The following is a 13,512-nucleotide window of genomic DNA, read 5'->3' as shown; positions in this document are numbered from 1 at the left end:
AGATCGATAACTAATTCACCATAGATTCATAATCATACTGACGTAAATATTTCAGATGATGTGGCTGCATGAGCTTTGAGCTTGCAAACATTAAATGCATTTTAGTGGGGATGAACTTTATAGATATTATTGATTCTTTAAGCCATAAATAATGTTGCCAAGTTTCTAATGTCCGAACCAGTGCATAATTTTTTATCATAAGTAGAATAGTTCAGACTAGGCCCACTCAATTTCTCACTAAAATATGCAATAGGTTTGCCCTCTTGAAATAACACACCTCCCAACCCAATTCCACTAGCATCACATTCAAGCTCAAAATTCTTATTGAAATCAGAAAGTTGGAGTAGTGGAGCATGTGTTAACTTATCTTTCAGTATCATGGCTTCTTGTTGTGCATCGCCCCACACAAAGGGCACATCCTTCTTTGTAAGCTCATTCAGCGGCACAGTAATGGATCCAAAATCTTTTATAAAGCGCCTATAAAAACCAGCGAGACCAAGAAAACTCCTCACTTGCGTGGCCGTCTTGGGCTGCGGCCAACTCTTAATTGCCTCAATCTTGGCTGGATAAACTTCAATACCCTGCACTCTAACAACATAGCCAAGAAACGCAACTCGATTGGTGCAAAAGGTGCACTTCTCAAGACTACCATACAAACGTGCATCACGTAAAGCATTGAAAATAGCACGTAAATGATCCAAGTGATCCTGCAAAGATATGCTATAAATCAGAATATCATCAAAGTATACCACAACAAAACATCCAATAAAAGCACGTAAAACTTCGTTCATAAGTCTCATGAAAGTACTAGGAACATTAGTTAATCCAAAAGGCATTACAAACCACTCATATAAACCGAACTTAGTTTTAAACGATGTTTTCCATTCATCTCTGATTGCATACGAATCTGGTGGTAACAACTACGCAAATCAACTTTAGAGAATATAATAGAACCACTCAACTCATCAAGCATATCATCCAAACGAGGTATACGGTGACGGTATCAAATAGTAATATTATTAATAGATGTACAATCAGTACACATGCGTGAAGAACCATCTTTCTTAGGTACCAAAATAATAGGAACAACACATGGGCTAAAACACTCACGAATGTAGCCTTTATCTTGGAGAACCTGAATTTGTCGCTAAATCTCTTTGGTCTCTTCAGGATTGGTACGATATGGCCCATGGTTGGGCAACGAACCTCCTGGAATCAAGTCAATCTGGTGTTCTATCCCACGAATAGGTGGTAGTCCAGGTGGAACATCTTGTGGGAACACATCAATGAATTCCTGCAAAAGGTTAGCAACCGCAGGTGGCAAAGGAGGCATATGCTCAAATGAAAATAGAACTTCTTTGCAAATAGTATCATAACATTGAGTAATGTTCATATCATGTTTAACAATATCAGATTTGCTAGTAAGCAAACAAGGATTTTTCAAATGAATTTCAGAAGCATGGTTCGAATCAGATTTAGTATTAGTCTTATATGGCACAAAATCTGTAGCAAAAATCTAATTTTCATTCTTATGTTTCTCCTCGTTGTTTACTCTACTTGCTCTAGCAAGATCATCTTTTAAAATTTATTCAGGAGTCATAGGTTTGAGACCAATTTTATTTCCATCATGTATAAGAGAATAGTGATTAGTTTTACCATTATGGATAGATTCTCTATCAAATGCCAAGGTCTACCAAGTAACAAAGAACAAGCTTGCATAGGTACAACATCACAATCAACAAAATCAGAATATGTACCAATAGTAAAATGCACACGTGTAGTTCTTGTTACCTTGAGCTTCCAAGAGCTCTCAAACCATTCAATGTAATATGGATGTGTGCGCTGTCTTGTAGGTAGAGCAAGCTTCTCCACCATGTCAACGCTAGCCAGATTATTACAACTCCCTCCATCAATGATGATCGGTATAGCTCGCTCTTTTACAACGCCTCTTGTTTGAAATAGATTTTAGCGTTGATCATGCACAGATTTGCTTAATTGCACACTCAACACACGTTGTGCAACTAAGCTCTTGTACCGATCAGCAGTGTCGGCTTCCATTACCTCCATCTCTCTCTCAAAATCAGAATTGGCTCCATCACGTGAAGCAATAAGGGCCAATGTATCTTCATCAAAGTCACTTGCAGAATCATATTCGCCGTCTTCACGCACCAGCATCACACGTTTGGTTATGCATTCTCTTTCTATGTGACCAAAACCCAAACATTTGCGACACTGAATGTCGTGCGTCTTCCCCGTGGAGGCCATCGAAGATGAACTCCGAGGAGGACCAACGGATGGTGGTGGAGTAGCAGCAGGTGGTGCTCGTTATGCAGGCGCGGTATACTTGGAGGTAGTAGGCACTGGTGCAGCTCCACGAGATGGTGGTGCTGATTGTCGCGGAAACCATGATGGCATACGACATGCATAAATATTAGCTCTTCTCCATGGTGGTTGACGATCCTGCACTTCACGTTCAGCTGTGCAAGCAAGATGAAACAAGCGAGTAATAGTGTTGTACTCATTATAGTCTAAAATATGTTGAATCTCTTTATTCAAACCACCAAAGAAACGTGCAAGCATAGTTTTATTATCCTCTATAATACCACAACGAATCATGCCCGTTTGCAATTCTTGATATAATAGTCTTCTACAGAATTTTTTCCTTGTTCTAAACGAGACAATTTCTTAAGTAAATCACGTTGATAATGTGGAGAAACAAAGCGTGTATGCAAAGAAAGTTTTAAACCAACCCAAGTAGTAGGAATATTAGCATGATGTACTCTACAATGTTCGGACCACCAAATAGATGCAAAATTTGTGAACTCACAAGTACTAGCACTAACACGCAAATGATCAGGATATCGTAAACATGCAAAACAGTGTTCTACTTCCAATTCCCAAGTAAGATATGCATCAGGATTATATCTACCCTCAAATGGTGGAATATTGAATTTCGGTTTCGCAACACGACCATCCACACGTACCGTCGTGGAGGTAGGCGCGCGTTGCGGTTGTATTGTCGTGGACGACCAGGTGGAGGTTGTTCGACCTCCTCGTCGTCAAGTATGTTCTCATGTACCATCTCGTCCTCCCCTCCATAATCACCGTATCCTTCATCAGTGGGCGCGTCAGGCGCGGATGGTGCAGCAGCAGCGGTACCCGCAGGCACATCCGCATGAGGAACGCGTCATGCGTGTCGTCGCACGTTGTCGCGAGGCTGCGGTAACCTAGCCAAGACCTCCTGGAACTTGGTGTCAAGCTTGGAGTTGAAGGCTTCCACGAGACCATCTATCTTCTCCAGTGCATCGGTGAGTTTGGAATCAATGTCACCAAGGAACCCATCCACGTCGTGTGCATGCCCGCCCAAAAGGTGGGTGAAGTTAGCATGCAACTCCGCACTCGTCATCTTAGCCAGGTCAACAACGTTCGTCGTGGTTCCTATCATGATTAGTACTCAAAAATCACAAATATATATGCCTACAAACTACGGAATATCGTGGTTCATGTATAATTCATCAAGCAAAATACAAATGTAATATCCCAGGTAATGGGGTTACAAAAATAGAGGAAACAGATGTGTGCATTGCATTCATGCATAGAAAATCTGGGGAATTTTCGCGCTTTAAAGTAAAACAGTCACAGTAACTGAAGTTTCACTTGACCTTGGTGGAATTGAAGTAGCTCATCAAGTCAAGCGCTATAAACCTCAATGTGACTTTGTTCAAATCTTGTTTTGGGTAGAGGTGATTTGATCTAATGGGTTAGATCAAATGGGATTGATATTCAACACAACAACACTTTACTCAATGATCAATTGCTTGATCATACAAAAGATTACAACATGGTAATCCTTGCCATAACATATGAACATCCATTTAATGGGAAATCAAGTAACAATAAATGGAGAAACTATTCTTTACTTATCTTCTCCATGTCTTAAACTAATCTATGCTCTTATCATAGACTCTATGATATCCATTATACTTTAACCTTGGAAACAAGACAAGGAGATTCAACTTAAGAAGTATATAATTCTTCTCTATTCCAAATTATTAAGCATCAAACCTAGAGAAGTGAGAGTTCTATTCTAATTATTAAAGAAGCAATAACAAACCTTGAACTAAACCTTGAATATACATCCATGTATTCAAATCATCATCTCAGAGAAACCCTAGGATATTATTGAAGACATTTCCTAGAGAGAGAACCCATTTATGTTAACCAAAGATATTGGTGACCACATCATTATCTTTGGAGAATAACCTTAGGTTAGCATTGAAGTCCTTTCCAAATGAGAGAGTCCATTCATATCAATCCTAGCTTTACCTAATTAAGAATAAAGGACAACCTGTGAACTAAAAGTATTAGGAGATTAACCATTACATCTTGGAGTGGTGAGACAACCTAGTATCACCTGGAATAATAACATATCCATGAATTGATAAAGTAAGGAGGAGATTAATTCAACCAAGATAGCCAAGTGGAGTTTAGACTAGATACCTATTGAGATCTGGTGAGTACACCATAAACTCTAGGATAAACCATTCCTTTATAAGAAAGCCCAAGCTATGGTGTTACACTTGACTAGTTAAGGAAACAATTGAATATGAGGGAGATAACTATCCATACACTTGATGATTATATCATCATTGATTAAGTAGAACCCTAACATAATATCTCAGGCATTCTCCTGGGATATAATTTATTGAGGCCACTATAGCCATGTCCATCCAAGAAACAATAAGAGGGATATTATACCCTAGTTAATCAAGACAATGCTTGATCATGGAAGTGAGAAACCTAGTTAATGAGAGATACTTTAGGAACCCAAACCTTGATCATTATAAATTGAGTGATGATCATAAACCCTAAGAACTTGAGGTAGAGATATTAAGAACAAGTTGATCATGCCTAATCCATGATCATGCTCTTGAGGTATGTGAGGATAATTTAAACCCTAATATTATTACTAGATATTATTCTCCACATGAAATCATGGGGAGGAAACTAGTAAACAAACCTAGACTTATATCCTAAACCCTAACTTGTGAACCACTTGGTGATCACAAGTAGAATTCTACACATCTACATTCCACTTATTCTTCATCTAAGAAAGCTTTAGAGTAAAACTCCATACTTGATATGGTGAGAAATCATCAATCCATATGACCAAAGTTAACTATAAAAAGAACTATAACCACTGTAGTTACTTTAATGATAAATTGAGGTTAACAATAGAAGTTAATTGGTAGAAGATAAAACCACTTCTCAAATCCTTAGAGATATTTAGCACATAAAATCATGTCACTATGTCACTTTCTTATCTGAAATTCATAAATAAACATTACTTTGGAATTATTTCTTGCAAGATAAAAACCAAATAAAACTCTATATATCAATAAGTAAGATCAACAACCATTGGGAAAGTAATTTGGATATTTCCAAGGGCAATATTCAAACTAATGCATATATGGTTATTTAATTCAAATCCCAATAGTAATTAACAAATCAATGCTCTAGTATTCCTATTGAATTTTATAATACACCACAATAATCTTTAAAGTATCTACAGTGCCTTGTACTAGTAATTCTATGAATCAAATAAGCAAGATCTGCAAAACAGAAAGGAATTCAAATTAGAATTCAAAACAGAATTATAAAACAGAAATAGAAAACAGAAAAGGAAAATAAGAAAAACCTACCTGGACTTACCTGGCCGAGCAGCCCACGGTGCAACCCAGCACCACAGCCCAACACTGGCCCTCAACCGCAGCCCAACACCAGCCCACCATACCCCTTCGTCTAAAAAACAGAGGTGAGGGTCATCCTCATCCTCTTCGTGTGCTGGAGGCCAGCACGAAGACGTGCTCGTCTTCCCCCTCGCGCTGTCGATCCCTCCTCGTCCGAAGCAGTGACAAGGCTCGCTCCTGGCGCCGTATAAAGCTCCCCGAAGAACCCTAGCTCGGAATTTTTCCCCTCCTCCGCTTAATTCCCCCCAAATCGAAAACCTAACCGAGCCGGTCGGTGACCATCGCCGTCGACTGGGACGTCCCCGTGCCAAGCCGTGACCACCAGCAGCATCGCCGTCCTCTACTTGCTCAACCCAAGAGAGGAATCGAGCTGGGGAGGTCCGCAGCACCTGCGCCGAGCTCGTCTTCTCCGATGCCGGCCACCGTCATCGCCGTTGATCTGGACCACCCTAAGCCTCGCCGACGAGCCCTACATGCTCCTGGTGAGATCCTCAACCTCCTGGTGTACACGCCCTGCTCGATTAGGCACCGTAGCTCCACCGCATCGACCAACCCGTGAGCTCTGCCGCCATTCCTCGCCGCCGGGCACGCTCCGGTGACCATACCGGGGCGGCGCCGCCACTAGTTGGTTCGCCTCGACGAGTCCTGTCCAACGCGCCCCTGCTCTGGCCCGCGGGAACGCCCTAGCGCCAGTGACCATCGCCAGTTCCCGCCGGCCAGGGACCTCCTCGCCACCGTGGCGATTTTGACTCGGTCAAATCCCACGTGGCAGGTGAGGTGGACAGACCCCACCAGTCATAGACTGTGGGTGGTATCTGTCTGGGTACGTTTAGTCCATTTCAGTTTTATATCAAATTCTATAATTGCTGAAACTTTGCAAATATTTAGGAAATTCATTATAACTCATAAAAATACAAATAAGATACCAAAATTCTTAGAAAAGAAAACTCTATCTAATAAAAATATAAAATGAAATTTTTATTTTTAATAAAAATTTAATTGTTTAATACTTGTTATTTAAGCCTTTAATTTTTAAATTCTAAATACAAATAAAAATTCAAAAATTAAGAAACCATTTATAAAGTAACTAAAACCAGTAAGCAAATAAAGAAAACATGAAAACTAATTTTCTTTATTTGCTATCCTATTAAATCATTATTAGGGAAATTTAAACCCTAATTAATAAATACTTTAATTATTAATTCGATAAAAATAATAATATGACAAATTCAATATTATTTTTATTTCCAAGTTATTAATAACTTCAACTTTAAAAAATGAAGTTATTAATCCTAGAACTATATGGTAAATAGCAGACCCTAATTTAATATGGGATGAAATCACAACCCTATCATTTCATGTGAAACCCAAAACCCTAATTCAATTAGGAACCCCAAATCCATTACTTCATATGAACCCTAAAATTGTTTCCACACCTAAACCCAAGTACCATGTGATCATGCTACTTCATCAGTTATCATAGATTCATAGCTAGCAACTAAATACTAGTTCAAACCCACATAAAATATGGGAACCCTATCAGTACTAATTAGCCACCCATGTGTTCATCTTTATCAGACCTAGATAATCCAGTAGGGTTAACCAAGTGTAAACCCTAGATCCTATTACCAAAACTATCATCCTTATTCATTCCTATTTAGCATCACATCAATGTGATGAACCTCAGGAGCAACTATGCCAATTCTTGAGCATTGCCTAACCATATTCCACTAAACCCTACTACTGATGGATACAACCAACCATCCTAATTAAGAAGCCAATTATTCCTTACTAATAGAACCAACAGTAAAACCTAGACCACCTCAACCCTAATTGCAACACTTCTTAATATTTAAGAAGTATGTTCTTCAAAAGTTATTCTTTTGAAGAAAATAAGGAACCATCATCAACCCTGCTTATAAGGGCCTATAAACCCTAGCCAGCTATCACCAACAAGGTATACCTCCTTGATAGCAACTATTGGTAATTAAGATGTTTAGGCTTAATTCAACAATACAAGTCTAGTTGCTGATGAATCCAACTATGTTGTGATCCATCTACTACTTACTCCAGAAAACAATTAGAACCATAGAAAACCATAGAACCCCACAAACCTAATTATCATACTTGTTCTTCATCAAAGAACATGTTCTTCAAAAGTTATTCTTTTGAATTATATAATAAATAATCATCAATCATGTATTATAGGACTTAAAATTGACAACTGCTCTTTACTTATTATACAGCTATTATTCCTGGTTGTGTATGCTTGTTACTATTCATTTCACCACTTGCTTATAATTCTAAAACAACACAAACCTGAATAAGAACCTTGTTTGTGAATCACTCTAAAAGTGCAACACACCCTGAACAAATCATTACAACTCACTGATCCTAAATCATCGGGGTTAGGTCACGCTTAGAGCGATTGCATCTCATTCTTATGCATTATTGCATCCTTGCCAATCTTTTAAACATCGTCCTTACCGGACGATGATGCTATTTCAGAATTTGGAGTTATTGCGTATCGAAGACCTTGCCTGCATAATCTTGCAGTCAAGAAAGGCAAGTTCATCACTTGCTCATGTCATTTGAAGTATTTTTATCAAATTACTTGCAAAGTATTATGGTTATCACTATTGCACAAAAATCAAAACCACTACTTTCATAACTATGAATATGACTATGTGGTGGGCAATGGAACCATGGATTGTGTTGATATGGTGGAGGTTCCATTGCACGGGTTTATATCCATCTAGGATTAAACAACAAATGTCGCCAGTGATTCTTGTGCCATAATACCCGTGTTAACCATAAGATCCGGAGTGGGACGGAGTAGTCAAAAGTGTTTCCACCTCTCGTTCATCAACGGATGCGCTTTACCGTAGACACTTGTATCTGTCAGGGCAAGCGGTTGGCTGGGGAAGCCTTAAGTCCGCACGGCATAGTCCGTAGACACTTGTCGCTTGAAGTGCAAGCGGTTGGCTGGGGAAGCCTTAAGTCCCCACGGTATTGCGGTCTATGAGGGATTGTAAGGTGTCCGGAACGGTCTATCCATGATGATAGGGGAAGGCATATGAATGCCCGGAACGGTCTCATCATGGATATAGGGGAGGACAATTTTACAAAAGGGTGGGTGTTCGAGGTAGCGGAGGAACATGATTGGCTAGACCTTATACCGGGCCTCACACCAAAGGAAGTGTGGACGAGAACTTAAGCTCGGTTGGCACCAAGGATAAGATCTCTTATGGGTAAAGCAACACACCTCTGCAGAGTGTAAAGAACCGTGACCTGTCACTCCCTGTTCCGGGATAAGGAACTGCGAACGCGGCCGGAAAGGAGCTCCATGAAGTTCTAGTAAACCGGTGAAGGCTGACGGACATAGTTCTTCTGAATAAAAGCAACCTTTTGAAGAAATGATTATGAAAACTTGCATTGGTATTAGACTTTCTGGTCTAATGCCGTAGCTAGTGCATTAAACACCTCTTTCCTATAATGAACTTGTTGAGTACGCTCGTACTCATCCCACTCTTAAATCCCCTACTTAGATATGGAGGCATCAAAGGAGGATCTACAGTACAACTCGAAGGTCGAGGAGTCAACAACTACTTCAAGAGACAGGACCCTGTCAGAGGAGTCAGATACCACATCCATCAAGGAGAAAACCTAGTTTAGCCATAGAAGGGAACTAGCTTCCTAAACCTAGCTCCTAATTAGCTAGAATCTATTCTTAGCCTCTGTAGCTATTTAAATACTCTACAAATAGAGTTCGTGATAAGATTAGACCACGAGTCGTTCTTCTGGAGTTATTTGCAGTTTTACCTCATTGTAAAGTAGGAGGCTGTGATGATCTTATGTAACAGAGTCGATGTTGTAATTCTATAGACATGCCTTGGACCCGCATATGTTTCTGTTGTACCACTCTGAGCGATATAATACGAGTGGAACTGTGTTTCATTGGTGTTATATCAGACTTGCATACTACACCATGCAGTGGTATGCCGGGTCACCACAGTTGGTATCAGAGCAAATGCTTTGACCTTAGGATTAAAACCCTTTAAAGGAGACCTATAGGATTGGTAGTGTCTATAGGAAGTTGTCCTAGGTAAACCAAATATTTTTTATGACTTGAGATGGATATTCACTTGAGAATAATCCTGACACACTTGAGTCAACATTTCTTACCTAACTTACCAAGATAAAGTGAAGTTAGTTAGTTAAACCCAAACCTGTAGCACTCCATTAAATCCTCAAAAACAATAGATGAGTAGACCCCAGTTGGTATACAATACATGGTAGTCCAAAGAGAGGATACAACCATAAGGAAGCTATCCTATTGGAAGATGTGTACCAACACAAGTCATGATTAAGTAAGAATTATTCAGACATGTAATAGGAGTAAATCAAGCGATGAAGATAGTTAAGAAATCCTAATAGAAGATGTAGACCAAGTTAAGTAATGAGTAATTAAAATTATCTAAACTTGTGAAACAGTTGATAGTAAGTGATAAATATGAGTTATATGATGTAGTATAGACCATGATGAGTCAATCATGGAAGGTAAGCAAAAGAGATAGGAAAATAATATGCCTACTTACATAGTAGAGTTCTTAATCATATGTGATTCACTTGAGAATCAGTATGTGATGGACTAGAATCTCCTAATTAGTTAGGAGGAGAATACTGAGAATCCAGTGTTCAATAATAGTGCAAGATTTGTGTTCCCAAAACTATGGGGAGTGTGCCAAACATCTCATGACCATAGTTTTATGGTAGAAACACTGGAAAGTATAGGAACTATATTCTAATAAATATGTGTTCAGAGTAGACATGATAGAACCTAGCCATAATATGTGAGATAGTCTTCAACAAAATGGAAGCTAAGTTAGAACTTCCAAAGAAAATTAGGTTGACCTTAACTATCCCAGACCACTTTGTTTCAAGTTTATCTCATTGCAAATGTGCAATTAAGGTAAATACTGAGACAAATAGTAGAATTCCATATATTCGTGCTAAGTATCACGATATAAACCTATATTATGTGGTGTTATATACTACACATCTCAGCCTGATGTTTAGAGATGTCTTACTCAACTATTATATTCAGGCTTAAGATGATGTGTATTATAAGCACAAAGCTGAATCTTCTTGGATTTTATTGGATTTTCATTGTTTGACTAGATCCATACATGAAGTTTGACTTTGATATGCAAATGCATGTTGCAATATCAAGTCCTTACTTGGTGCTATAGATCTAGAGGGTAATGGTAAACGTGTGGGGAAGTGACGAATTATGAAGATTCTGAAGACAAGATGAAGGTTCATCAGAAAAAGGAAGCAAAGTTGTGGGAAGTAACCACAACACTCTGAAGGAAGTACAATCAGAAACTCATGCTTACCTCAATAGAGGAGTACTTTAGTACGAAAGAAGCATGAAGGTGAGAAAGATAATGATTATGATGAAGCTCAAGCAGATCCATAATTGATATAGAAGAGGGAATGCATGGGAAATCACCTTGGATACTATATTCATAGTGGTTTTCTTGCAAAATAAACCCTGAAGAGAGGAAGATGACCTATGAAACCATAGCAGATATAAGAAGACCATAGTTGACATCACAAGACCACAATTGGTATAGGATCAATATTGCGAGATAAAGCAGAAGATGTCTCGTCCAGATGATCAGAATCTATAACAGAATCAATTTTTTTGATATCAAATAGCCACAGTTGGTATAATAACCACAGCTGGTATCAGTTGGTATTACAAATAGTCCACGATTTAATTAATTGTAACAAAAGTTTGTGAACAAATAAAAATCTTGTTAGCCAAATAACAACGACCTATAATCATTTAGTCGAAGGATTCATATTGGATGTCCACAATTGAGTGGATACACCACATATATTCTTCGCGAGAACTTATAAGAATATAAACCATGAACTACACCTAAACCAATATTCTAACCATCAATCCAATGGTTGGAAGAAAAGGAGTTGAAGACCATAAGAAAACTCTAAGGGGTAGAGTAAACATTGAGTTAAATATACAATAACTCAATACTTTAAGCTTGATAGAAGCAAAAGGTCTGAACTGAGAGGAAGTTCGATCTTATTTTCATAAGATTATTGAACACTACTTTCAGAAGGAAGTCAGACCAGAAGCCGAGGTTCATACCTCGAGGAAGTAAGAAGTGGACTATAACTTGAGAAAGTGAGTAATAGTTACTCAGAAGTACGGAAGCTCAAGTAAACTAAGGTTAATAAAGTTGAACGAAGGAAATATCGTAGACCAAATACAGCTCTAGAAGGCCAAAGACAAAAAGAGATTGACTATACCAAAACTTAAGTCCATTTGAATGATTCCTTTCATGGAACCTAAATAACCCAAAATAGTTATAGGTATCAACTATAAACCATGATTGGATGGACTAAATGAGTCTAATCCATTCTTAAGGAAATAAACCATCATTACCATTTCCATGTTAAGTACCTACCAAGTACCATTACTGCACTTTTGGTACTAAGGAAAAACAAAGACCGATTTTATCAAATAGGAGAATGTTATCCAATTAGTCATCAGTTAAGACTAGTAGCACCAGAAGAAGTCTCAATCATTGAATCTTCAATGAGAAAGGAAACAAGGTTATAATAGTTGGAAGAAATCAATGAATCAAAGTAAGAGCCATGGTTCAGAGACGGGTATTATTAGATTCCAGAGAAAAATCATAGAAGTGGAGTAAGAACTAAAGTTCGGAGACAAACCCTAATGGATTCCAGGAAGAATCTGGACAAGGGATATATACAATTATATCCAGTGAGATCACCGAGGAGTTTGAGAAAAGATGTAGTCTGCACAAGACAGATCCACACTCCGAAACGTGAGGGATATCAAACTTCGAGGACGAAGTTTAGTTTAAGGGGTAGAGACTGTAATATCCCAGGTAATGGGGTTACAAAAATAGAGGAAACAGATGTGTGCATTGCATTCATGCATAGAAAATCTGGGGAATTTTCGCGCTTTAAAGTAAAACAGTCACAGTAACTGAAGTTTCACTTGACCTTGGTGGAATTGAAGTAGCTCATCAAGTCAAGCGCTATAAACCTCAATGTGACTTTGTTCAAATCTTGTTTTGGGTAGAGGTGATTTGATCTAATGGGTTAGATCAAATGGGATTGATATTCAACACAACAACACTTTACTCAATGATCAATTGCTTGATCATACAAAAGATTACAACATGGTAATCCTTGCCATAACATATGAACATCCATTTAATGGGAAATCAAGTAACAATAAATGGAGAAACTATTCTTTACTTATCTTCTCCATGTCTTAAACTAATCTATGCTCTTATCATAGACTCTATGATATCCATTATACTTTAACCTTGGAAACAAGACAAGGAGATTCAACTTAAGAAGTATATAATTCTTCTCTATTCCAAATTATTAAGCATCAAACCTAGAGAAGTGAGAGTTCTATTCTAATTATTAAAGAAGCAATAACAAACCTTGAACTAAACCTTGAATATACATCCATGTATTCAAATCATCATCTCAGAGAAACCCTAGGATATTATTGAAGACATTTCCTAGAGAGAGAACCCATTTATGTTAACCAAAGATATTGGTGACCACATCATTATCTTTGGAGAATAACCTTAGGTTAGCATTGAAGTCCTTTCCAAATGAGAGAGTCCATTCATATCAATCCTAGCTTTACCTAATTAAGAATAAAGGACAACCTGTGAACTAAAAG

General features: G+C 38.2%; 1 pseudogene; it reads right to left on the bottom strand.

Annotated features, from left to right (window-relative positions):
• Positions 1-1,585: 1,585 nt before the first annotated feature.
• LOC139833729 (uncharacterized) lies at positions 1,586-2,265 on the bottom strand (annotated as a pseudogene).
• Between the last annotated feature and the right edge of the window lie 11,247 nt (positions 2,266-13,512).

This window comes from Lolium perenne, chromosome 7 (genome assembly GCF_019359855.2).
Source record: "Lolium perenne isolate Kyuss_39 chromosome 7, Kyuss_2.0, whole genome shotgun sequence".
Taxonomy (NCBI): domain Eukaryota; kingdom Viridiplantae; phylum Streptophyta; class Magnoliopsida; order Poales; family Poaceae; genus Lolium; species Lolium perenne.
This window is presented reverse-complemented; position numbering and strand designations above follow the sequence as displayed.